Below are 26,272 nucleotides of genomic sequence, written 5' to 3'. Positions count from 1 at the left end.
GAAGACACTGAAGCATTTCGGTTACCATCCTCCTCAGGCTCGGAATCGGCAATTACAATGCAATCTTCTTCAGCAAAAATAGTTATCAGCTGGCCATTCGCCACAAATTTCAATACTTGATGCAAGGAAGAGGGCACAGCACCAGAACTATGAATCTATGGCCGCCCGAGTAAAACATTATAGACACTAGGAAAGTACATGACTTGGCAGGCTATCTGAAATTGAGCGGGCCCCATTTCGACCACCAAATTTACTTCTCCCATGGACTCCCTTTGGGCTCCATCGAATCCTCGTACTACGGTCTCTGAGGGTTTTAATTTAACATCTTGCAGCCCCAACTTCACCAACGTGCTCCAAGGACAAATGTTGAGGGCAGACCCATTGTCGATCAGTACTTTAGGCAACATTTTCCCATTGCACCTCACAGCTACATATAAGGCTTTGTTATGACCAGTTCCTTCCGCAAGCAGCTCTTCATCAGAAAAAGTGATTTGTTTAGCAGTCAATACATTTCCAACTATGTGCGAGAAATTGTCAACCGAAATATCCTTGGGGATCCGAGCCTTAGTCAAAACTTCAAGTAAAGCATCCCTATGCAAGTCTGAGGTGAAAAGCAAGTCCAGTATGGAAATTTGGGCAGGCATTTTGTTCAATTGTTCGACCACATTGTATTCGCTTCTCTTAAGCCTCTTGAGAAAATCCCACGCTTCTCTTTCGGTCACTGCGGGTTTGGTAGTCGACTCACGATTGCTTACTTGAACTGGGGCGCTAGCAGCGAATGGACTTGCAATCTTTCCTGACCTCGTAACAATAGACACCTCTTCCTTCAAAACTGGTTTGCCCCCGATTTACAAAACGGGCTCACTATAATTCCACGGCACTTGTCGTAAACTTAAAACCGGCACTTGTTCTGGGAATTCAATTATCACAGGTTCTAAGGCCGCACTTTCGGATAGGGTTAGGTCTAAAATGAAGGGTTTTTTATCTTCCTCACACGATGCTTCCTCTATCACAAAAGGTTGATCCATTATCCCAAACACTTCTGTCTCCTTTGACATGCTTCGGACAAGTTCTTCGAATTCCTCATCATCCATAACAACTCCGACAGTATTAGGGTGCTCAGGCAAGGGATTCTTGCTCACATTCGGTCCATGCTCTTCTCTTTTGCTAATCACGATTTCCCCCGATTCTATCATGTCTTGAACCTTATGTTTAAGGAGTCGACAATTGGCCGTGGAGTGACCAGGTGCTCCTGAATGATAAGCACAAGTAGCCTGTGGATTATACCCAACTAGCATGCCATAAGGGTAAGTTGGAGGGGGAATTACACCTATTTTACCGGCAGCCTTTAATTGCTCATACAGCTGATCCAAAGGCCTGCCTAGGTTGGTGAACGTGCGGGTGCGATTTTGATTGTAGGCTTCTGTAGGTTTGGGATAGTTGTAGGTGGGTCTGTTCGGTGGGGGAACTCTTTGGTGGTAAGGAGGTCGGGGACGAGTTTGTTGAAAATTAGGTTGAGATATTTGAAAAGGGGCCGTAGGCGGGTTGGCATAATTTGGGCGAGGTCGGGGGTGCGAGATATTGGTATTGTAGACAGGGTAAGGACTTGGATAGTAGGGATAAGGTGAATATGTTGGTTTATGTTGAAATTTGGGTCTTGGTGTAGGGTTTTGATCCCATATGAAGGCAGCTTCCCCCTCTTTCTTTTTAAATTGTGGCTTTTTCCCACTACTCCCTTATCCTTGCAAAGCTTCCAACTGCGACTTGAGGGCAGAGACATTAACGATTTTTCCAGCTCTTACAAAGTCGTCATACTCTTCAAGCTTATTGACAATAGCGGCAAACGAGCATCCAGTCATGCGAAAAATTTCTTCAAAGTACGGCGGATCATGTGCTTTAATGAAAGTGCGTATGATTTCGTCCTCAGTCATTGGTGGCTCGACTTTTGCAGCTATTTTCCTCCATCTCTTGGCATAAGTCTTGTGGTCCTCAGAGGGTTTTCTCTTTGTTCCTTCCAGCATAGTTCGTGTCGGAGTCAGCTCGCAGTTATACTCGTACTGCCTCACAATAGCATTGGACAAGTCAATCTAGGGTTTTACTTCTTCGGGTTTCAGGTTGGAGTACCAGTCGAGTGCATCCTCCTCCAGACTTTCCGGGAACAACCTTAGAGGCAGATTCTCATCGTCTACGGCCTTTCCCAACTTGTTAGCAAACAGTCGGAGGTGTGTTTTGGGATTGCCCGTTCTATCATACTTGTTAAATTTAGGGGTTTTGAACCCCTCAGGCAACTGCACATTCGGAAAAAGGCAAAGCTCATCGTAATCCAGGACTCCTTGCTTGTTCAACCCCTTGTCGCGCCCCACTTTTTTGATGGTGTGTGAAAGTAGTGTATATGTGAACGTGTGTGAAAATGAAAATAAAAGGCCGTGGGACTTGAAAATGCGACGATTTGGCCAAACAGAGTTCAAAAAGGGTTTTGAATGGAAAATGGAGTCGCCACTTGGTATAGAGTTAGGGTGTACCAAGTCACCAAAAAAGTGATTTTTTGGAAAGCAAAGTAAACAAACCCCTTTTTAAGAACTTTTTGGTCTACGTAACCAAAGCGAGGGATCGGGGGTCACATTTGATAAGGGAGAAGGCAAAGGCAAAGCCTAAGGCACTCCCTTACCCTAGCCAAAGCTAGTTGCGCGATTTAGCCCCACGTTTCCTAATTCTTCTACCCAAAATATGCGTTGCATGTTGGATATGTCTAATGGATATGAAAAAGAAATGCAATCCTAAATCTAAAATGTCTCTTACGAGGCTTTTGGTCCCAACCACATGAGTTGTGGTGGCCAATAAGGAAAGTCCTCATAGAGGTCGCGAATGATGCAAATGAAGACTCAAATATGAGTGCAAGTGTGAAAATGTAAGAAAACGTGCATGTGTGCGAATGTAAAAAAGGTGCATGTGTGCCAATTGAAAAAATAAAGGTGTTTGTGTGCTAGTGGATGAAAATATAATAGTAGATACATATAAGTGCAATTGGGTGCAATTTGTGATGTAGAAAATAAATGATAAAAGAAGAAAAATGTGCAAACATGGCATGTGGATTGAGAAAAATATAAGTTGTGAGAAAATGATGATAAAAGAGTGAGAAAGTGATATGATAAGAATGAGAGTGCATGAACCTAGAGGAATGCATCAAGTCGGGTACGGGAATGACTCCTAATTTAACGACTTTAATTTTCCCTTTGATGAGAAGGAAGAACTAGCGTGCTAAGGCTATTTTGTAGCCACACTCGCTCGTTTCCCTTATCGAAAGGGGACTCTCAAGCAAATGTACCCTATAACTAGCATGAGGATGCAAAAGCCTAAAATGAAGGGGAAAGGATTGGATGAGCATGCCAAATGCTAGAAAACTAAGGAAAATGCATGAAATGTAGTGAAACATGCAAGTATGAACTAGCGAGGGAAATCCCTAAGGGTCTAGCGTTGGACTAGCCCATATCTATGAATTCCTACTAGCGTTGGACTAGTGGAAAACGGGACCATGAGCCACAACTAGCGTTGGACTAGTGTGGACTCGAGGAAGGGACCACAACTAGCATTGGACTAGTGTGGTGTCGTCCATGTTCATTACAAATCAAATAAATCATGTAAAGGCTAATAAAGCAAATAAACACATAAATCACATGTAGCACATAACACATAAGCATGGTATCTAGATGCAAGGTCCTAAGAAAGCAAGTAACACGTAGCACGTAAGCATGCAAATCACATAGGGCAAATAAAGCAAAGGAAACCCTATCTATTACAAAGGGGGATGCCTACTACAATCTAAAGGGGAAACGGAATAAAATAAATAAAATAAATACCTAACTATTACAAATTTGGCATTCAAGTGCCTTCGAATGACTTGCTAATTAAAAGACGAAATAAAAAGAAAGCGAAATAGGCGATTAGACATAAAATGAAAAGCGAATTAAAGCATGCATATTCACACATAACACTTAGGAGCACATAGGAGAAATAAAATCAAGGAAAATAGAGGTTACCTCCCTTGCAATGGTAATGAAATGAAGGGAATGTTGGCTTCAAAACAATAAAAAGGTCAAGGTACCACTTTAATTCATAAGTAATCACAAAAGATAAAAAAAATCAATCATGAATTTGCATCAATTAAATCATATAAACAACCCACAAAATAATAAAAGACTTGATTGTAAACATTAATAAAGTTTTGGGGTCCAAATTAAAGAAAAATAAAGTTTACGGACCTATTTGCAATTAAACCTGAGACCCAATTGAAAACATTGAAAGTTTATAGGGCCATAGTCAAATTAAAGAAAAGTTCAAGGACAGATTTGCAAATTTAATTACTAGATTCTTAGTCAGACAGACCATTGGGCCTTTGTATTTATTTGCGTGGACCACAACCTTCCCTAGCCCAAACAAAAGGTCCAAACCAAGTCTAATTTTATTTAATAAAGTCCACCAAAATAAACCCAACTAAAACTTGCTAACCTCTGATTATGCATCAAACCCCAGCATTAATCTATCCAGAAAATCACATAAAATATGCAAACAGAGGATTAAGCTTAAGAGGGCAAAATTAGTTTGGTTTTTCCAGATTTTGAGCCACAATGAAATTAGACAGAAATTGAGGGATTAAATTGCAATTCTTTTGGAAAACCCAAACAAACTTACGAAGAACAGGTTTCTTCCTCATTTAGACAAAAGCTTCTGCAACTCAGCAATTCACAAACCCAACTCACAAACACAATCAAATCTAGCTTGAACTTGAACAAACAAAGCTACTACCTATACCTTTACTTTGCAACATGCAACCTCTAAATTTAAACCCAGAAGTCAGACAAAAGAGCATGCCAACATCAAAACAACATTCTGCAATTTTCCGGCTACAAGCCGAAAATGGTGACCATGCAAAGTAATGGAAATGAGTACGTAGTGATCTGTCCACCCAAACTCATGTGAATTCCAAATCCTCAACTTTATCATAATTCAAGCATAGTTGTCTATCACTAGTAATCCCAACAGAGAGTATCCAAGCAAGAAAACAAGAAGAACAGAAGATGCAAAACATCGATTCATCAGAATTTTCTCAAATGCAAAAAATTGAACTTGCTAACTTATTCAGTTTCTTCACACGCAAAAATGCAGACCAATTATCTTTTAATTAGAACACTCAGTTGAGCATTTCATCGAACAGGTTGTAGGCATCAAAATCTTACCAGATTTCTGCTCAAATTGAAGCATGACTAACCCAGAAATTTGTCAAAAACCAAGGAAATCAGTCTAAAACTTTATCAGCAACCCAAGAAAATTAAATCTAATCGATACATGTATGTTCGACAATTTCAGACAATTAACAGGAAAAATTGCACTAAAGCAAAACCACGGGGAATCTGTATCAAAAGCTTGAAAAAGAGACAGGAATTTTAAAGAACAAGGGCAGCTTACAGTGCTCTGCTTGGCGAAATTTCGCCGATAATGACGACGGTGGTTCCAGCGGTGGTGGTCAAACGTCGATTTCTGGAAGCAGGGGATGGAGACAGTGGAGGCGCTGCTGCTGCCATTTCTCTCTTAGTCTTTTGCTACCTGCGTTTTCAGCCCCTCCATCCGAAAGCTTTCTCGGTTTCTTTCTCAGCTTTTCCAGCTCTTTCACTGCCCAAATCATCAGCCTTAGCTGCCACCCTTCTCTTCTTGGTCCGCGGTTCTTTTCTCCTCTGCTTTCTCTGATTTTTCCCGTTGCCTTTCTCCTTTGTTTTTCCCTTTTCTTCCTCTGTTTTCTTCCAACCCTCCGTCTGCCGCCCCTATTTTATTTTCCTGTTTTTTTTCCCGTTTCCCCTCCGTAGTTCTCCTCTCCAATTTTTCCAGGTTCCCCACTTTTCCTTTTTTTTGTCGTTGCTTTTTGTTTCCTTTCCGCCACCAGCAGCCGAAAGCCCCTCTCTCTGTTTTCCTTGTTTTCTCAAGCCTCACCCTCCGCTGTTTTCTTTTTCTCCCCTGCCGTCACACTTCCCAGCCGCCTGAAGCTTTTCTCCTTTGAACCGTAGCTCTCTTCCTTTTCTTCGGCCGAAGCCCTCACGGTTCTCTCCCTCTCCTCTTTTTTAGCTTTTTTTTTGTTTTTTCCTTTGGCTCCACCCCAGACCAAAACCTCCTCCTGCTCTCTCTTGCGGCCCCTTTCACTTTAAAGGCACCCCAAAGAAAACTAAACCTAAGACGAAAGGCCCAGATTTCCGCCTCCAAATAGGCTTATGTGTCTTATTCTTATTCCTTTGATTGACTTTTCCCTTTTTTTCTTTTTTTTTCTTTTCTTTTTACAAAAACCTAAAATCGAAACAAATAAAAATAAAAGTTAAATGATTAAATGATTAAAGTTTAATTAAATGATAAAAATGACTTAAAAATAAAAGACTAAAAGTAAATGAAATTAATCAAAAATAAAAATAATAGTAAACAAAACCTTAAAAATTTGGTGTCTACAGTTTGCCCCTCTTTGTCTGAGTTTTGGAAAAACTTGAGACAAAGAAATAGACACCAAATACTTACCTGCGTTATTCGGCTGCGAACGACTCGAATGACTGACGCTTTTGAAATGAGGACTGATCCTTTTTGATGAGACTGACTCGGACGAAAAATTTAAAATCGGGACTGACCCGAAACAGGAATTTAAAATAGAAAATGACCCGAGACAAAATTTAAAATCATGGGACTGGCCCGAATAAAATCATGGGACTGACCCGAATAAAATTTAAAATCATGGGATTGACCCGGATACAATTTAAAATCATGGGACTGACCCGAACAAAATTTAAAATCATGGGACTGACCCGAACAAACTTTTAAAATCATGGGACTGACCCGAATAAAATTAAAATCATGGGACTGACCCGGATAAAATTAAATCATGGGACTGGCCCAAAAAAACTTAAAATCATGGGACTGACCCGAATAAAATTTAAAATCATGGGACTGGCCCGAATAAAATCATGGGACTGACCCGAATAAAATTTAAAAATCATGGGACTGACCCGAATAAATTTAAAATCATGGGATTGACCGGGATAAAATTAAAATCATGGGACTGACCCGAACAAAATTTAAAATCATGGCACTGACCCGAACAAACTTTTAAAATCATGGGACTGACCCGAATAAAATTAAAATCATGGGACTGACCCGGATAAAATTAAATCATGGGACTGGCCCAAACAAACTTAAAATCATGGGACTGACCCGAATAAAATTTAAAATCATGGGACTGGCCCGAATAAAATCATGGGACTGACCCGAATAAAATTTAAAAATCATGAGACTGACCCGGATAAAATTAAAATCATGGGACTGACCCGAACAAAATTTAAAATCATGGGACTGACCCGAACAAACTTTTAAAACCATGGGACTGACCCGAATAAAATTAAAAATCATGGGACTGCCCCGAACAAGAGATTTAAAATCATGGAACTGACCCGAACAAAATTAAAATCATGGGACTGGCCCGAACAAAATTTAAAATCATGGGACTGGCCCGAACAAAATTTAAAATCATGGTGCACACTAGTGGGACTGACCCACGGCTAGTGGCGATGACAATGAAATGCACACTAGTGGGACTGACCCACGTTTAACGGCAATGAAAATGAAACGCGCGCTAGTGGGACTGACCCATGTTTAGCGGCGAAGAAAATAAAATGCACACTAGTGGGACTAACCCATGTTTAGTGGCAATGGAACATGAAATGCACGTTAGTGGGACTGACCTATGTTTAACGGCAATGAAAATGAAACGCGCGCTAGTGGGACTGACCCAACGGCTAGTGGTGAAATAGAAGAAATGCGCACTAGTGGGACTGACCCAACGGCTAGCGGCAAAATAAAAGAAATGCGCACTAGTGGGACTGACCCAACGGCTAGTGGCAATGCAAATGAAAGCTGGGCTTGTATGAAGAAACTGTATAAGATTTGCTTGGAAAATTATCCAAAAATTTGCCCCAGTGTGATGAATTGGTCAGTGGGATTAAACCCGAGCCTGCCTTAGTTGGTGGTACAAAATCCAAGCCCAACGTGATCTTTGTGAAGTTGGCGGCACTAAATCCAGGCCCAACGTGATAAAGTGATGTTGGCGGCACCAAATCCAGGCCCAACGTGATCTTTGTGAAGTTGGCGGCACTAAATCCAGGCCCAACGCGATCTTTGTGATTGGTTAGTGAGATAAGATCCAGTCCTGCCATCCAATTGGTCAAGAAATTGAATTTGATTTGTCAAGAAACAAGAAATTAAATTTGATTTTCCAAGAAACTAGAATTTGAACTTGATTTTTGATTTTTGACTTTTGAATTTTTCTGATTTTTTAAGAGAATCTTTTTCAAAATAATTTGCCCCCAGTGTAGGGCCCTTTTCCCTTCTTTCTTCTCTTTCTTCGGCATCGGCCTTCCACATCACCAGATGCTCCTTCGTCGATTTCAACTATGAATACCTGCACAGGGGGCTTACATGCACTCAAATTTTCATGAAAAAGGCAGCGTGATTGATTTGAAAAATGCATTATTTGATTCTTGGACGAAATCCTCAATTGGACTACACAAATATTCGCCCCTGTATGGGCTTGTTTTCACGAAATCTTGCGAATAAAAATTTTGCCCCAGTGTGGGCCCATTTGATTGCAAAAATTGATTTGGATGCCTTTCCATTTATTTGAACAAAGTAAGAAACTGTGTTTCCTATATAATGTGAAGAAATTTGAACATCTTGCTTAAACTCACACAGAAAATTTTCATGATGAATTTCTCAAAATAATGCCAAATTACAAAAGATTTCTTCCTCACTTTAGCATCGATGCTTTGGGTAATGGGTGTTATGTCTGATTTGGAAATGAGAGGTCAAGATTTGTCTTATTCTTGTGCCCAAATGGTATGTAATCCCTTCAATACCACATCTTAGTGAAAACAAAGAGTTTGTCACCCTTATTTCTTAAGAAAATTTAGTCAACATATAAGCTTTAAGCTTGCAACAAATGGGTAGAAACGATAGCTAAACCTGTGAAAACTAGTTATACCCCTATGATCGCAAATGATTGATGGACTCCTTAGAAGCATGACCTTTGTTTTGAGTTGTCATGAAGGAATAAGTCAACGATGGACTTTTATGGGCTTGTAATGTGGTTTGAAGACGATAGTTAAAGAAATAATTTTCCAGGACATTGCACCAAAGATCGCGTTTTTCTCAAAATTGTCCTCATTTTGGACTCCAAGATCTTGGACTTTGTTTGACTTTTTATCATCACTCAACAAGGTCTTTCAGCATCAAATCTTTTTGCATCTTTCTTTTGCATTCATTTCGCTCATTTTTTCTTTTTCCTTTCCCTTTTTCAACAGTGCCCTCTCGGGGTTTCACATGAAGAGCAGTGTCAACCTCACACCTAATCAATTCAGAAATACATTCAAATAATTTCTTGGCCTCAGTATATGAACATCGCTTGCCAATTAGAAAATTCCTTGACGGAGATATTGCAAAGAACAGAAGTCAGGACTTTCGGCTTTTGTAATGGGGTCAGGTGGGGTGCTTAGAAAAGTTAAGGCTTGAAAGCAGATTTCAAAAGCGGTTTAAAGAATCCGAGATCGCATTATTGCGCCAACCCTGTTTAGGGCTAAATCAGAATTTGCCCTAGTTTATGCTCAATTGAGGCTTTTTCTCTTTCATTTTCTTTCTTCTTTTGATTTTTTGGCCTTCTGCCATTCTTTTGAACTTTCCCAAAATTTGCCCCAGTTTATTTTGGACTAAGGTCCTCTTTTCTTCTTTTGTTTTTGATTTTGTTGCCTTTCACTTTTTCACTTCTTGAAATTTTCCTTTTCAACTCAAACTTGCCCCAGTGTGGGGTTTGCGATTCTTAGGGGTTGCCAAATGAAGTATTTTATTCTGAAGGTTCAAAAGGGATAATTAGGGATAGAATGTTTGATTGGAAAAGAAGAGGGCCTGACTTTTGCTCCGTCCCTTACAATAACTCTGAAAGGAAACTTCCATTAATGAGAAATTTCTTGCATGTATCTGAATTAATTGACTGAGGAAGACTCTCCATAAGTGGTTCGTCGGACAAAACCCTTCCTTTTTCCCTTTTTCCAAAAATGAAGCCCAGATAGATTCAAATTTCTCCAATTTGTGATTCCCTCTTTTCTTTTAGCATTTTTGCTTTTCTCTTTTTTTTGAAAAATTTTCCAATCTCCCTCCCCAATGTGGGGTACGATCATAGATGCTTTGAAATGAACCTCCAATTTTGGCTCAAATGAGGATGCAAAGGATAAATAGTGTTTAGGTTGTAGAAACGATAGCCAAAGTATCATTCTTACACCTCATGACAACCAAAGTAACGAAATGGTCATTGAAAATCCATTCCCTTTTTGATATTTGAAAATTTTCCAATATAGGGTAGTGATCATTAGGGCTCTTATTTGAAACGAAATTATTCTTTCAAAAGCTCAAATGGGAGAGCAAATGATAAAATGTGTATAGGTAGAGAAAAGAATGCTCGAAGTATCATTCCAAATTTTCAAAACAAACAAGAATAATGCACATTTTTGCTTTCACTTAGATGTGATTGAATCGGATTAGTCACCGCGGACATTTTCAAGCAAAAATTGCCCCAATTTGCAATTTATCAATCAATGTGACTGATTTTATTTTGGGGTTAAGTGAAGGAGAAAGGTATCTCATGGGCCTTCTGAGTGACCTCTTTCAATCTTGAGCACTCTTATTGTGTAGCTCAGATCACCAATCTAGTGTACACAAGGATTTTAGAAAGCATACACTTGCGAATTTTCAGGCTGGAGGTTGAAAAAAACTCTCAATTCAGTCTTATTTCTTAAAATTCATCATGAAATCTCTTAATGAACTCAATAAAGAATGAAAGGTACACAAATAATTGTCTGAACAAAAGCTTCATTAATGCCAATGTTTGAAAAATTTAAAAGCAATTCTACAAAATTCCTTTGCACATGTATACACATTTTCTCTCTTAATATCCCCTTTTTCTTTGAGCAATGAAATCCCTTAGATGTTTTGCACGAGCGCTTTCAAATGAATTTTCGAATTCACATTGTAAGGCCTGCCTGAGAAACAAATAATACTTGTAATTTTCAAGCTTTATCAGATCAAAATTGTTATCAGATGTAGAAAGATATTTTCACCTTATTGAAATATTTTTATGAATGCATGGGGGAAGGGGGAAAACAAAAGGAAAATGCCCAGAGTCAGTAAGTAAGAATAAAAAATCGGTATTCATGTCCTATGGGGGAACCCTTTTTATGCCAAGGGTAGGCCTAGCATGAAAATGCGATCCTCTAGGGTAGGCACTATACCATACCTGATGAATCCGATCAATTGATTGAATGAAAAATGATTTGAAAAATTTGGCCAATTTGGAATGAGAAGAAACATTCGTCCTAAAAAATGAGGACAAAGTCCGAATGAATTGCTTATTTTGATCGACGCATGATGCGTCAAAAGGGGTAAAATGGTCAAATTCATTGAATGAAATTTGATTATTTATTGAAAATTGAATGGATAACCCTAAAAATGAATTAAACTGATCAAATGAATTGAATGAAATCAATTGATCAAACCGATCGAGTGAAAGGATAATTTATTTAAAAACCGACCATATAGCCCTAAAACTAGGCAAATCGGTCCAATGGATCGGATGATTTATTCAAAATTGACTAGATCACCCTAAAAAGGGTAAACTGGTCAAATGGATCGGACGACTTATTCAAAATTGATTGAATTGACCTAAGAATGGGTAAACTAATCAAATGAATTAAATGAAATTGGTGATCTTATTCAAAAATCGACTAGATTGCCCGAAAATGGATAGACTAGTCAAATGAATTCAAAATCGACTAGGTTACCCTAAAAATGAACAAATTGATAAAATGGACTGGATGAAATTGATGAATAACAAAGGTCCAATGGGTTGAATGGAATTGATAGCTTATAAAAAAAATAATCTATCCATTGGTAGTTCCAAAAACTTATTGCGATGCATTAGTTTATGAACCTTCTAAAATCAAATTTTGGCCTCAATTTATTTATCGTCTCAAAAGCGAGGAATTATTTGTGAATTTCTTCAAATTAATGTCCTCTTCGCAAGGGATTTTTACCATTTTTGATAAAGTGGCCAAAAAGTGATGATTAGACGCTCATATTCCAAAGATCGCTCTATGAAAATGATCGGATCCTACCTTACTTTGTGCCCTACCCCTTTGGATGGTACAAAATGTAGACGTGCAAGTCTCCTTGGATTAAGTATCCGAGACACAAGGTGGCTTATTCCTAACACGGGACCCCCTAAACGGCATTCCCTTCTAGGGTTTATGTATGATGCCAGTTTATTAAAGCGATAAAACATGCAGTTTGAAATGAAATATGACCTAAGGGACCCTTTATTTGCCAGGGTGAGCCTAAAATGACATGACATTATTAATTTATGAACGAAATATACCAAAATTTCTTAAACGTGCAATAGCCTGTCTACAAGGGTAGGTTCTAAAAGAAGGTCATGCCAGACCTCTTATTTGCTAGAGTTTGTGAATGCAATGGGGACACAAAACCAAGAAAAGTTAGTTCAGCCAGATAAATACACATAACACATTGTGGCAACGAAATCAATACAAAGAAATAAAGCAATAAAAAGGAGAAAGGGGTTGGACCCCTCCCCTCGTGAATAGTGTCCCTAATAGGGTAAAGCAGACTCTACCTTAGGTAAACTATCATGGATGCATGAGGTATTGGTTCACTAATGCAGCTAGACTCGATAGGTTTTAGGTCCCCGAGCCTTCAGACTTGGAAACCAAGGGTCATCAATCCCAAGGTTCTTTGTCGGTGGCTCGAACGATTCCCCAGACATTGCTACGCACACGTCGTGTTACGGCTGCATGTCTGAGTGAATCTATAAAAATCCTCAACCTTCGACTAAAAGCTAAAAGCTATCAACCTAAAGCTTAAAGTGGAAGATTGAGTGACCCCTCGGATCGTGCTACGCACACGTCGTGTAACGATCACACGTCCAAGTGGGTCGCCTAAAATCCTAACAGGGTGGAGTGGCGTGACAAGCCACTAAAAGAAAAATAAAAGAGGGGTGAAAAATTAAAGCGTATGCACGTATGCTAGTGCTCGTTTGGAGGGGAGGGATCGAGAACCAAAGCGTGAGGCTCTAGGGTAATGTCTCCCCACCCCAAATGCAATGCAAAGCGCGAGATAAAACAAGTACAACATACATCCAAACAACCAATCATACATGCGCAAGTGAGGGAATAGTTTGATACGCGCGCGAGGCAAAAGGCCCTAAAATGGAAAATGCAACCCTAATATCCAAATGCTATTCATAAAAAGGGTAGAAAAAGGAAAAGAATAGCTAAATCGAATGCTTGGACCCACTTAGGAAGTCCCCAGTGGAGTCGCCAACTGTCGCGCCCCACTTTTTGATGGTGTGTGAAAGTAGTGTATATGTGAACGTGTGTGAAAATGAAAATAAAAGGCCATGGGACTTGAAAATGCGACGATTTGGCCAAACAGAGTTCAAAAAGGGTTTTGAATGGAAAATGGAGTCGCCACTTGGTATAGAGTTAGGGTGTACCAAGTCACCCAAAAAGTGATTTTTTGGAAAGCAAAGTAAACAAACCCCTTTTTAAGAACTTTTAGGTCTACGTAACCAAAGCGAGGGATCGGGGGTCACATTTGATAAGGGAGAAGGCAAAGGCAAAGCCTAAGGCACTCCCTTACCCTAGCCAAAGCTAGTTGCGCGATTTAGCCCCACGTTTCCTAATTCTTCTACCCAAAATATGCGTTGCATGTTGGATATGTCTAATGGATATGAAAAAGAAATGCAATCCTAAATCTAAAATGTCTCTTACGAGGCTTTTGGTCCCAACCACATTAGTTGTGGTGGCCAATAAGGAAAGTCCTCATAGAGGTCGCGAATGATGCAAATGAAGACTCAAATATGAGTGCAAGTGTGAAAATGTAAGAAAACGTGCATGTGTGCGAATGTAAAAAAGGTGCATGTGTGCCAATTGAAAAAATAAAGGTGTTTGTGTGCTAGTGGATGAAAATATAATAGTAGATACATATAAGTGCAATTGGGTGCAATTTGTGATGTAGAAAATAAATGATAAAAGAAGAAAAATGTGCAAACATGGCATGTGGATTGAGAAAAATATAAGTTGTGAGAAAATGATGATAAAAGAGTGAGGAAGTGATATGATAAGAATGAGAGTGCATGAACCTAGAGGAATGCATCAAGTCGGGTACGGGAATGACTCCTAATTTAACGACTTTAATTTTCCCTTTGATGAGAAGGAAGAACTAGCGTGCTAAGGCTATTTTGTAGCCACACTCGCTCGTTTCCCTTATCGAAAGGGGACTCTCAAGCAAATGTACCCTATAACTAGCATGAGGATGCAAAAGCCTAAAATGAAGGGGAAAGGATTGGATGAGCATGCCAAATGCTAGAAAACTAAGGAAAATGCATGAAATGTAGTGAAACATGCAAGTATGAACTAGCGAGGGAAATCCCTAAGGGTCTAGCGTTGGACTAGCCCATATCTATGAATTCCTACTAGCGTTGGACTAGTGGAAAACGGGACCATGAGCCACAACTAGCGTTGGACTAGTGTGGACTCGAGGAAGGGACCACAACTAGCATTGGACTAGTGTGGTGTCGTCCATGTTCATTACAAATCAAATAAATCATGTAAAGGCTAATAAAGCAAATAAACACATAAATCACATGTAGCACATAACACATAAGCATGGTATCTAGATGCAAGGTCCTAAGAAAGCAAGTAACACGTAGCACGTAAGCATGCAAATCACATAGGGCAAATAAAGCAAAGGAAACCCTATCTATTACAAAGGGGGATGCCTACTACAATCTAAAGGGGAAACGGAATAAAATAAATAAAATAAATACCTAACTATTACAAATTTGGCATTCAAGTGCCTTCGAATGACTTGCTAATTAAAAGATGAAATAAAAAGAAAGCGAAATAGGCGATTAGACATAAAATGAAAAGCGAATTAAAGCATGCATATTCACACATAACACTTAGGAGCACATAGGAGAAATAAAATCAAGGAAAATAGAGGTTACCTCCCTTGCAATGGTAATGAAATGAAGGGAATGTTGGCTTCAAAACAAAAAAAAGGTCAAGGTACCACTTTAATTCATAAGTAATCACAAAAGATAAAAAAAATCAATCATGAATTTGCATCAATTAAATCATATAAACAACCCACAAAATAATAAAAGACTTGATTGCAAACATTAATAAAGTTTTGGGGTCCAAATTAAAGAAAAATAAAGTTTACGGACCTATTTGCAATTAAACCTGAGACCCAATTGAAAACATTGAAAGTTTATAGGGCCATAGTCAAATTAAAGAAAAGTTCAAGGACAGATTTGCAAATTTAATTACTAGATTCTTAGTCAGACAGACCATTGGGCCTTTGTATTTATTTGCGTGGACCACAACCTTCCCTAGCCCAAACAAAAGGTCCAAACCAAGTCTAATTTTATTTAATAAAGTCCACCAAAATAAACCCAACTAAAACTTGCTAACCTCTGATTATGCATCAAACCCCAGCATTAATCTATCCAGAAAATCACATAAAATATGCAAACAGAGGATTAAGCTTAAGAGGGCAAAATTAGTTTGGTTTTTCCAGATTTTGAGCCACAATGAAATTAGACAGAAATTGAGGGATTAAATTGCAATTCTTTTGGAAAACCCAAACAAACTTACGAAGAACAGGTTTCTTCCTCATTTAGACAAAAGCTTCTGCAACTCAGCAATTCACAAACCCAACTCACAAACACAATCAAATCTAGCTTGAACTTGAACAAACAAAGCTACTACCTATACCTTTACTTTGCAACATGCAACCTCTAAATTTAAACCCAGAAGTCAGACAAAAGAGCATGCCAACATCAAAACAACATTCTGCAATTTTCCGGCTACAAGCCGAAAATGGTGACCATGCAAAGTAATGGAAATGAGTACGTAGTGATCTGTCCACCCAAACTCATGTGAATTCCAAATCCTCAACTTTATCATAATTCAAGCATAGTTGTCTATCACTAGTAATCCCAACAGAGAGTATCCAAGCAAGAAAACAAGAAGAACAGAAGATGCAAAACATCGATTCATCAGAATTTTCTCAAATGCAAAAAATTGAACTTGCTAACTTATTCAGTTTCTTCACACGCAAAAATGCAGACCAATTATCTTTTAATTAGAACACTCAGTTGAGCATTTCATCGAACAGGTTGTAGGCATCAAAATCTTACCAGATTTCTGCTCAAATTGAAGCATGACTAACCCAGAAATTTGTCAAAAACCAAGGAAATCAGTCCAAAACTTTATCAGCAACCCAAGAAAATTAAATCTAATCGATACATGTATGTTCGACAATTTCAGACAATTAACAGGAAAAATTGCACTAAAGCAAAACCACGGGGAATCTGTATCAAAAGCTTGAAAAAGAGACAGGAATTTTAAAGAACAAGGGCAGCTTACAGTGCTCTGCTTGGCGAAATTTCGCCGATAATGACGACGGTGGTTCCAGCGGTGGTGGACCAACGTCGATTTCTGGAAACAGGGGATGGAGACAGTGGAGGCGCTGCTGCTGCCATTTCTCTCTTAGTCTTTTGCTACCTGCGTTTTCAGCCCCTCCATCCGAAAGCTTTCTCGGTTTCTTTCTCAGGTTTTCCAGCTCTTTCACTGCCCAAATCATCAGCCTTAGCTGCCACCCTTCTCTTCTTGGTCCGCTGTTCTTTTCTCCTCTGCTTTCTCTGATTTTTCCCGTTGCCTTTCTCCTTTGTTTTTCCCTTTTCTTCCTCTGTTTTCTTCCAACCCTCCGTCTGCCGCCCCTATTTTCTTTTCCTGTTTTTTTTTCCGTTTCCCCTCTGTAGTTCTCCTCTCCAATTTTTCCAGGTTCCCCACTTTTCCTTTTTTTTGTCGTTGCTTTTTGTTTCCTTTCCGCCACCCGCAGCCGAAAGCCCCCCTCTCTGTTTTCCTTGTTTTCTCAAGCCTCACCCTCCGCCGTTTTCTTTTTCTCCCCTGCCGTCACACTTCCCAGCCGCCTGAAGCTTTTCTCCTTTGAACCGTAGCTCTCTTCCTTTTCTTCGGCCGAAGCCCTCACGGTTCTCTCCCTCTCCTCTTTTTTAGCTTTTTTTTTGTTTTTTCCTTTGGCTCCACCCCAGACCAAAACCTCCTCCTGCTCTCTCTTGCGGCCCCTTTCACTTTAAAGGCACCTCAAAGAAAACTAAACCTAAGACGAAAGGCCCAGATTTCCTCTTCCAAATAGGCTTATGTGTCTTATTCTTATTCCATTGATTGACTTTTTCCTTTTTTTTCTTTTTTTTTTCTTTTCTTTTTCCAAAAACCTAAAATCGAAACAAATAAAAATAAAAGTTAAATGATTAAATGATTAAAGTTTAATTAAATGATAAAAATGACTTAAAAATAAAAGACTAAAAGTAAATGAAATTAATCAAAAATAAAAATAATAGTAAACAAAACCTTAAAAATTTGGTGTCTACACCCCTGACTTTTCCTCATAAATTAATCGAAACGGTCTAGGCGCTTGAGCAGCTTCATATCAACGAGAGCAGAAGATTCCCTCATTTCTGGCTTAGCTTGGACAGTATGGTCTGGCAGGAAGGGCTCGGCAGCGGTGTGATAAAAGGTATGTGGCTCAGGTGGTATATTCGAAGTAACTTGGGGTTGTGGACCTCGCATGTGAGTAGGAAAAAATGGAGGATTATGAGGGTAAGTGTATGGCAAATTTGTGGTGGGATAGGTGAAAGTTTCTTCGGGTGGAATAGGGAAGGATGGAGTGACGGTGGCTTGAGTCGAAGGTATGACAAATGGCTCTTGCTCAGGCTGCCTGACGGGTACGGGCTCGGGTTGAACTCCGCTGCTAATTAGCTCGTCAATCAATTTCTTTTGGGCCGCCATCTCGGTAGCCATTTCACCAAACTTAGTAAGCATTTCGGTTAGCTGAAACCCTAAACTCGCAGTCTTGGGTTGAGCGGTAGTAGCAGACCTATCCGATGGTTCCGGTTGTGAACTCATGTTTACACGACTCCTCTAGGCTCGACTACGGGATCGCGTTATGATGGGGCTTCGACGGGAAGCTATGTTTAAATATTACCTTTAAATACGAAATGGCTTGCTTTTAGATTTTAGCCCTGGCTTGGCTTTCCCAGCAAAAAATAAAATAAAGAAAAAGAAAAAGACAAGAGTTAGTACATATCCAAAAAAAAATCGGATGCATGTCCTATTGGGGAGCCCTTTTTGCGCCAAGGGTAGGCCTAGTATGATTCAACACCTTCAAAATGGGACCCGTGACACAAACCTGTTTTGACAACAATCCTATATGAGTGCAAAAGAAAAATCGCTTTCATTGATAAACTTGCCAATAATTACATCATGTCACGAAGATGATTCCGTACAAGATTGCCAAAACTTCTGAGCCTATCCAATACAGAGTCCTTGGTTTCTCTAGCATATGGAATTCTAACATGTTCATCTCGGTCATACAATTCTCCGCATTTCCTTTTCAGCTCTTGACGCTTTTCTCGCTCATTTTCATACAATTGCTTGTTTTGCTCCGCTATCCCTTTGTATGTTTCTGTGAGAACCCGTAATTTTTTCATTTTCTAGGTTTTATTATATTTCTCGGTTTTCTTGTTTTCAATGGCTTGTTTTCTGCACTTTCTGTATCCGGAAAATTTTCTAGATAATTTTATGAGTAAATATAGTTTTTAGATGATTTTCCTAGTATCGAATAGATTTTGAGAAACTAAGAGCGTATTTTGGACGTGGGACTCACTAGTGCGAAAAGTTCGGAAAAATTCGGTCAACTAGGTTAAGTTTTGGATACTGGAATTAATTTACCGGGTGTTATGAGATATTTAGAGGTACCAAGTGCATAGGTGTGAGAAAGACAAAAACAAGTTAGGCATGAATTAATGAGAGGGACATGTGTCACCATATGATTAAATCTTGTTTTGACTTACTATTCAACCTTTTACCAATTACTAAATAAAACCAAAAATTGATCAAATATCTTCCATTTTTCCTTCAAGCTTGGCCGAACCTCCTCTTACAAGAAAAGAAAGAAAAGCTTCCAAGTTTCTTGCTCCAATCTTGTCCAATCTCACAAACTAACCATTTAATCTTGAATTCCTTCCATAAAACCTCTTCAAGTAGTGATTGTGAGTTGTTGTGTGAAGTTTTTTTGGAAAGTTAAGGTGACCAATAGCTCTCTCTCTCTTGTTCTTAAGGTAAGTTGTGAAGAACCACCCTCCTCCTTTAATTGATGCTTAAATCATGCTTAGTGGTAGTATAAGATGCAAATTTATGGATTAAATCTTGAGTTTTGGTTGAATTGGTGAAGTTTTATTATTTTTGGGGATTTTTCTGTTTTACTATAAGCATGATTATGTGGCTATGTTTGATGATTGGAAATGATGTTTAAGGACTCTATGAGGTGGGAAAAGTGATTAATTGCAACCAATTTCTGTTTTGGAAGAAAATTGAAAAATCTAGGGTTCTTGAAGCTACATTCTGTCCGAAATTTTAGGTCATATATACAGGCTGAATTGTCCTTGGCTTAAAACATGAAAGTTGTAGGGAATGACATTTTAGAGGTACCTACAAAATTTAAGGTCAATCGGAGTAGCGTAGAGTGATAAAATTCGGAATTACTATTGCTGTTCTGGTTCTACCCGAAATTGGGATTTGCGACTGTAATTGGTTGTTTTGGCTGGAATTGCTTCCGAATTGGTTGTTGAGGTCTTCTGATGAAATTTAGCCCTGTTTCTTAAATTTCAACTGGTTTTGGAATTTCTGGATTTGGACTTGTAGAGCCTGAGTTATGATGTTTCCTCTTGAATGCGTTTTGGTGAATCTGTTTTACGTTGTTGATGAAGTATCTTGCATTTTTGACCTGTTTGCACTCAAAACTGGGCTGAGTGACCTTCTGTGATGTTGTAGCCCTGTCTTTTAGCTTCGAAATTGTGGGTCTTGGTCCCTCATCCGACAATCGTAGTGTCTTTGGTGCCAAAACCGCAAAATGACATCAAAAACTGTTTTCTTGGGTTAAAGCTTATTTCCATTTCCGGATTTTTCTGGTTTCCTTTAATGCTTATATATTCTTATGGAACCTTATTTTGGTAATACTTGGCCTTGGTTTATGACTTGTAAATGAATCTTATTGTGTTTATTTGAATAGTTTTAAGGCTTGTTTTCATTCCGATCATTTCCTAACTAACTTTTGTACTTGTACTACTTTGAGCCTAGTGAACGGCTTTTGGGAAATGAGATGACTTTTGTGTGAGATGTTGGGACTGATTTGAGGTAATAGTGAAGCCTTAAGGGCTGGAAAAGTAAGAAATTTAGGGGAAGTGCTGCCCGATTTTCTAGGCCGTTTGGTTCCTTTAAGTTGGATTTGCCTTTTTGTAGAAATGAAAGGCTTTTGGGTTGTTTGCGCCTAAGTCTTCATGTTACCTTTTTGTTTCCAAGAAAATCATGTTTTTGCACCCTTGCATTAGTATTTATTTGGCAAGGCATACGACGTGTAGTCGAGCCTCACTTGTGCATTCCGTTTGCTCGATTTGGATATGAAACCTTCAATTGGTTTATTTTGATTATTTTAGGGTTTCTTGGCGATTACGGCCAATCTGAAGTGAAAACTTTTGAAGTTGAGCTGGTGAGTGTACCACTCCCCTCCATTGCTGATTAACTTGATTTCTGCTCTGCAATATGTTTAATTTGTTTGAGACGAGGGTGTACTTTATCACACTCGTTCTCTTGTCTGTTCATATGCCAATTTACTATGCAAAATTTGAATCTGTTATCTGTGTCTGCATCTGTTCGGATTTCTATGACCTATGAGCTCAATCCTGTGGCTAAGTTATTCGAGTCGGGCCGGCAAGGGCCTGGACGATTAGATAACGAACCACGGTAGTCTGTTCGGGGATTTTGGGTATTGAGACCCTTGATTCCGGGTATACTCGAGTATTACCATTTCTGTTCGTTTGCGGTGAGCGGGCCCGGTAAAGGGGTGTTTGGTGAACGGGATTCGGTGTAAAGAGGGGTCTACGGACGTTGGTTCTATATACGTTGGCGGAGTGTCAACTTCGATCAAGCTTCGGTGACGCAAATGGGAATTTGGCTCCTGAGAGCCACCTGTATCCTTCCTATGTGAATCATTAGTTACTTTACTTTACATCTAGCATGGGTATCTGATTTGTTAAATGTGAAATGCCATGATTTTTCTGCTATATGTCTGGTACCTCATTGAGCGCAAGCTCACCCCTTTCTGTTCCTTTTATTTTCCTTACAGGAACCTCTTTTGGAAATCATGATTTTGAAAAGCGAGTTGAGCTAGTTAGATAATCTTTTGTTCTTTTGTATAGCTCCTCGAGGGGAAGCAAACTCTAAATGTACTTCGTTTCACTGGTTCCATCTGAATTGTAAATCTAGCGACATGTATATATGAAAATGTTTTTTTTCCATGTGATTTTGGTAAGTTACTGTTAAGCTTGGCGGTCTTCAATCATTCAATTCTTTTGGGTCCTATCTCGCGTAATATCGGATTTGTGTGTTTTGACTCCGTAGTCCTGGCGAGAGCTGGTGATGAGAACATGAAGATTTGCATGGATTCCTTTCATTTTACAAGTCCTCACATTCCAATGATGGTTGATGGTGCAATCGGGCTCGAGAATCATTGAAGATCCAAATTTTCCAAATTTTAATTGGCTTCCAAATCTTGATTGGTATCTTGATTGATTTCCAAATCTTGATTGATATCTTGATTGATTTCCAAATTGAGAGTTAAGTAAGTTGCTTGAATTAGGGAATAAAGGCTAAGGTCATGTTGACCATAGTTAAGCCAATTTGAATTAGTTAGTTCCTATTCTAGTTGAATTAGAGTTTTAGGAAAGCAGTTAATTGCTTCCAAATTTGTTTAGGAAATTGTGTCAAGTTTAGAAGTCAAGTCAAATAAGGAAACTTGTATTGTTTCCAATTTAGATTAGGGTTTTGAGTCTTGTAAGGCTATAAATAGCCAACTTTATTTAACTATTCGGGGAGACAATGATGAGATGAATAAAATTGAGAGTTTTCTCTTTCTTGTTCCTTTGGGAGCGTTCCTTGATACAAAGTGAGTTGTATCTCCTTTGTTCAAGTTTTGGCTTATCAATTCAAGATCACGTTGAATTGTGGCGCCATTCTACCAACACCTTTGGTTCCTAATCCGTTAGTTTGTGGGTTGAGATAATATCAAGATTGTTCGCAATCTCGGGGATTAGAGAGGTCGTAAGGTTTTTCCATCTTTGTATCCATAACCTGATCAAGATAGATCCTTCCGCTGCCTGATCGATTCGGTTCTTCAAGACAGGTTCTTGTTGGGTCGAGTTCGTATCAGCTGGGCAGGCGGTCCGCCGAACCCTTTGGTTCGCCTTAGGGTAAGGTGGGGCTGTCACAGTTTCGACAGACTTACTTAACTGCAGAATTTCCTTGTCCTTTGGTTCGATAATGGCTTTCAACTTTTTCACCTCCTGGGCTGGTTCATCTTGTTTTCCTTGTGCAGCGGATCTTCTTACCCAGTCTTCGTATTGTGGAGTTGTCAAACCCTTCTGCTTGAGTTCCGGGACGTATTCAAAATACTCGTCATCAGATAGCGTCACCCATGCCTCAATAATCTGGTCTTTCATAGGAAGTTCGCTTGGGCACATTCCTCTATTGAAAACGATGGTAAGTTTACTCACATCAACCATAGGTGGCACTCCTTGGGTACGTCCTAACTGTCTGAGGAACCTCTTCGGGGTGTATGCGGTAATTCCTTGGGTACCCAGTAGGAGAACAGAATCTGACACTTTAGTGCGGAGCATTGGCCTAAAGCAACTCGTCCAGTCTAACACCCACCTAATGTCTTGATCCGGCAGCATCTCCAAGTATTCGATACATTCAACCGCATCGTTCGGCAGACCCTCTCCGTTGACTCGCTTATGATGCGTGATTACCCAGTTGTACCCAACTACTGGCAAACTTTCCGGAACGGATGCTCGTCTCTTAAAATGTTCTAGGGCCCAGATATGCAAAACTATATTAGCCCCATAAAAGAACTTTTCCCCTTTCTGGCAGTTGGTACAAGCTAGAAAAATGTCCGCAAGGATAGTCGGGATTATGGTGCATTGTTTACTTCGGATTCCTGAAAAGAGGTCTTGTATAACCTTTGCTACCTTGAAAGCTATTTTCTGATCTCTGCTTGGGAAGAAATAAACTCCAGCCATAACTATTCCATACACCACTGGCCTTTTGCTTTCCCAAACATCCTTGGATGTGAATGAAAAATCCTCCCTATATCTCTCGAACCTGTTTTGTAGCGCAAAATGCTCAAACAAAATGTTCACGACGACGCCCTGATCTGACCCTCGCAATACCGACTCTTTCAATCCTATGATCTTGCAAAATTCTATCTTGTCTGAAATGGACGGGAAAATCAAGGCGGTTCCATGCAAAGGTAAATTGAAGAGGCCAGCTATTTCCTCAAGTGTCACTGTCATGTGCTTATTGCCTAACCTAAAGGTCGAACATTCTGGATCCCACAGATATACTAATGCCTCTACTAGATAGCCATTGGGCTTGATCTCCTTAAGGTCTCCAATCGGTCCTAAATGTTGAGCTACTTGATGTAATTCACTAGGCAGCATAAGGGCAGGCCATCTTTGAATCTCGGCCGACGGTATCAACAACTGGTAGATTCGACGGGGGCAATCCATCTAAAAATGGAAGATGCGGGTTGTCAATTACCTTACCTACGAGTTCCAATCTCCGGTTGTCAAGAATTTAAACGTGCAATCCCTTGAAAGGTTATGTACCCACGGGAAAAATCAAGGTGAGTTTAATCCTAACAGCGGGATTCCCTAAGTGGCATTCCCTCTATGGCTCATGCATGATGCCAATTTATCAAAGCGAATAAATATGCAGTATACAAAATGTAACCTAAAGGGACCCCTTTTGTCGCCGGGGTGAGCCTAGAATGAAATGTTTTTATGGTGCTAATGGGAAGTATTGAATTTAAACGTGTCCAAATGGGGTAGGCTCCTAGAGAGTACCATGCCAGGACTCTTATTTCCTAGGGCTTATGAGTGCAATGAAGACAAAAACCAATGAAAGTTAGTTCAATCAAATAAATACACATAACACATTGTAGCAAATCAATACAAAGAGATAAAGCAATAAAAGGAACAGAGGGGTTGAACCCCTCTCCTCATGAATAGTGTCCCTAATAGGGTAAGGCAGACTCTATCCTAGGTAAAACTATCATGGATGCATGAGACTGGGGCTCACTAATGCATCTAGACTCAATAAGTTTTAGGTCCCCGAGCCTTCAGACTTGGAAACCAAGGGTCATCAATCCCAAGGTTCTTTGTCGGTGGCTCGAGCGATTCCCCAGACATTGCTACGCACACATCGTGTCACGGCTACATGTCATAAGTGAATCTATCGAAAATCCTCAACCTTCAATTAAAAGCTAAAGGTTATGAACCCAAAGCTTAAAATGGAAGATTGAGTGACCCCTCGGATCAAGCTACGCACACATCGTGTCGCGATCACAAGTCCAAGTGAGTCGCCTAAAATCCTAATAGGGTGGAGTTGTGAGAACCCATAAAAACCCTAATCTTTTCCGAGGGTTTTATTTCCTTTAATGGCATGTTTTCTGCGTTTTCTGGTTTAGGAAATTTTCCTGATGAAATTTTATGAGTAATTATAGTTTTAAGATGATTTTTCTAGTATTGGAGAGTTTTTAGAAAATTAAGAGTAAATAGTGGACGTGGGACCCACTAGTGCGAATAGTTCGGAAAAATTCGGCCAATAAGGTTAAGTTTCGGATACTGTGTAAAATTTATCGGGTGTCAAGAGATAAGTAGAATGTGTGAAGTGATTGATGTGAGAGGGAATAAGAAAGATAAGAATGCATTTAATGAGGTGACAAGTGTCATCTTCTCATTAGTTGGACTTTAAGAAACACTATTCACTTTCTTGACTTTTTTTGACCAAAGGATTAAATATCAAAAATTGCACAAAATTCACCATTTTTCTCTCCTTGTGGCCGGTTCTCCTTGAGCAAAGAAGGAAGGAAATTCTTCAACTTTCAAGCTTCCATATGCTTCAATCTTCTACAAACAAAAGCCTAGATTAGATTCTACTCCATAAAAACCTTTCTTCTAGTGATAGTAAGTGTATTAGTGAAGTTTGTTTGAAGCTCTAAGGTGGCCAACATCTCTCTCTCTCTTGCTACTTGGTAAGTGATGCTTGAACCCCCCTACTACACCTAATGATGGTTATATTATGCTTAGAAGTGGCTTGAGTGTTGGAAAATGTGATTTATTTCTTGATTTGAAGAGTTTTGGTGAAGTTTTCCATTTTATGATGAATTTTCTGGTTTCATATGATTTTGATGTTTTGGACTAGTATGATGGTTGGTAATAAGGGGCTTTGGCTCTAGTAGGTGTGCATTGTGGTTAAATGCAACCAATTTTGGATTTGGAATGAAATGTGAAAAGTTAGGGTTCATGAACCCCTAATCTGTCCGAAATTTTAGGTCATAGATAGAGGCCGAATTGGACTTTGCTCAAAACATAAAAGTTGTAGGTATTGATGAGTATGAAGTGCCTACAAAATTTCAGGGCATTTAGAGTAGTATAGAGTGAGTTATGCCGTTTTTACTGTTGCTGTTTTTGGTGAACAGAATGTCCGAACTGCGATAGGAATTGTCTGTTTTGACTGGAATTGGTTTGGATTCTGTTGTTGGTGTCTTCTGATGAAATGTATCTGGATATCTTATCTATCATATGCCTTTGGAATTTCGGCATTTGGACCTGTATAGACTGAGTTGTGTTCATTACAGTTTTGTGTGTTTTGCAAACCTGTTTTGGTAATGCTGGTTTAGTTTTTGTCACATTTGACCTAGTTGTGAGAGGAACTGGACTGAGTGGCCTTCTAAATTGTTGTATCCCTATTTCATAGCTTCGAAACGGTGGGTCTTACACCCCCATCCGATAACCGTAGTGAATTTGACGCCATTACCGCATAATAAGGGCAAAACAGTTTTTCTATTTGGGGCCAAGACTAATGCTACTTCTAATTTCTGGTTTGCTATCATGCTTAGTTATGTATATGAAACTCTATTGGGTTGT

This window comes from Coffea arabica, chromosome 1e (genome assembly GCF_036785885.1).
Source record: "Coffea arabica cultivar ET-39 chromosome 1e, Coffea Arabica ET-39 HiFi, whole genome shotgun sequence".
Classification (NCBI taxonomy): domain Eukaryota; kingdom Viridiplantae; phylum Streptophyta; class Magnoliopsida; order Gentianales; family Rubiaceae; genus Coffea; species Coffea arabica.
The sequence above is the reverse complement of the archived record's forward strand: the minus strand, read 5'-3'. Positions refer to the sequence as shown.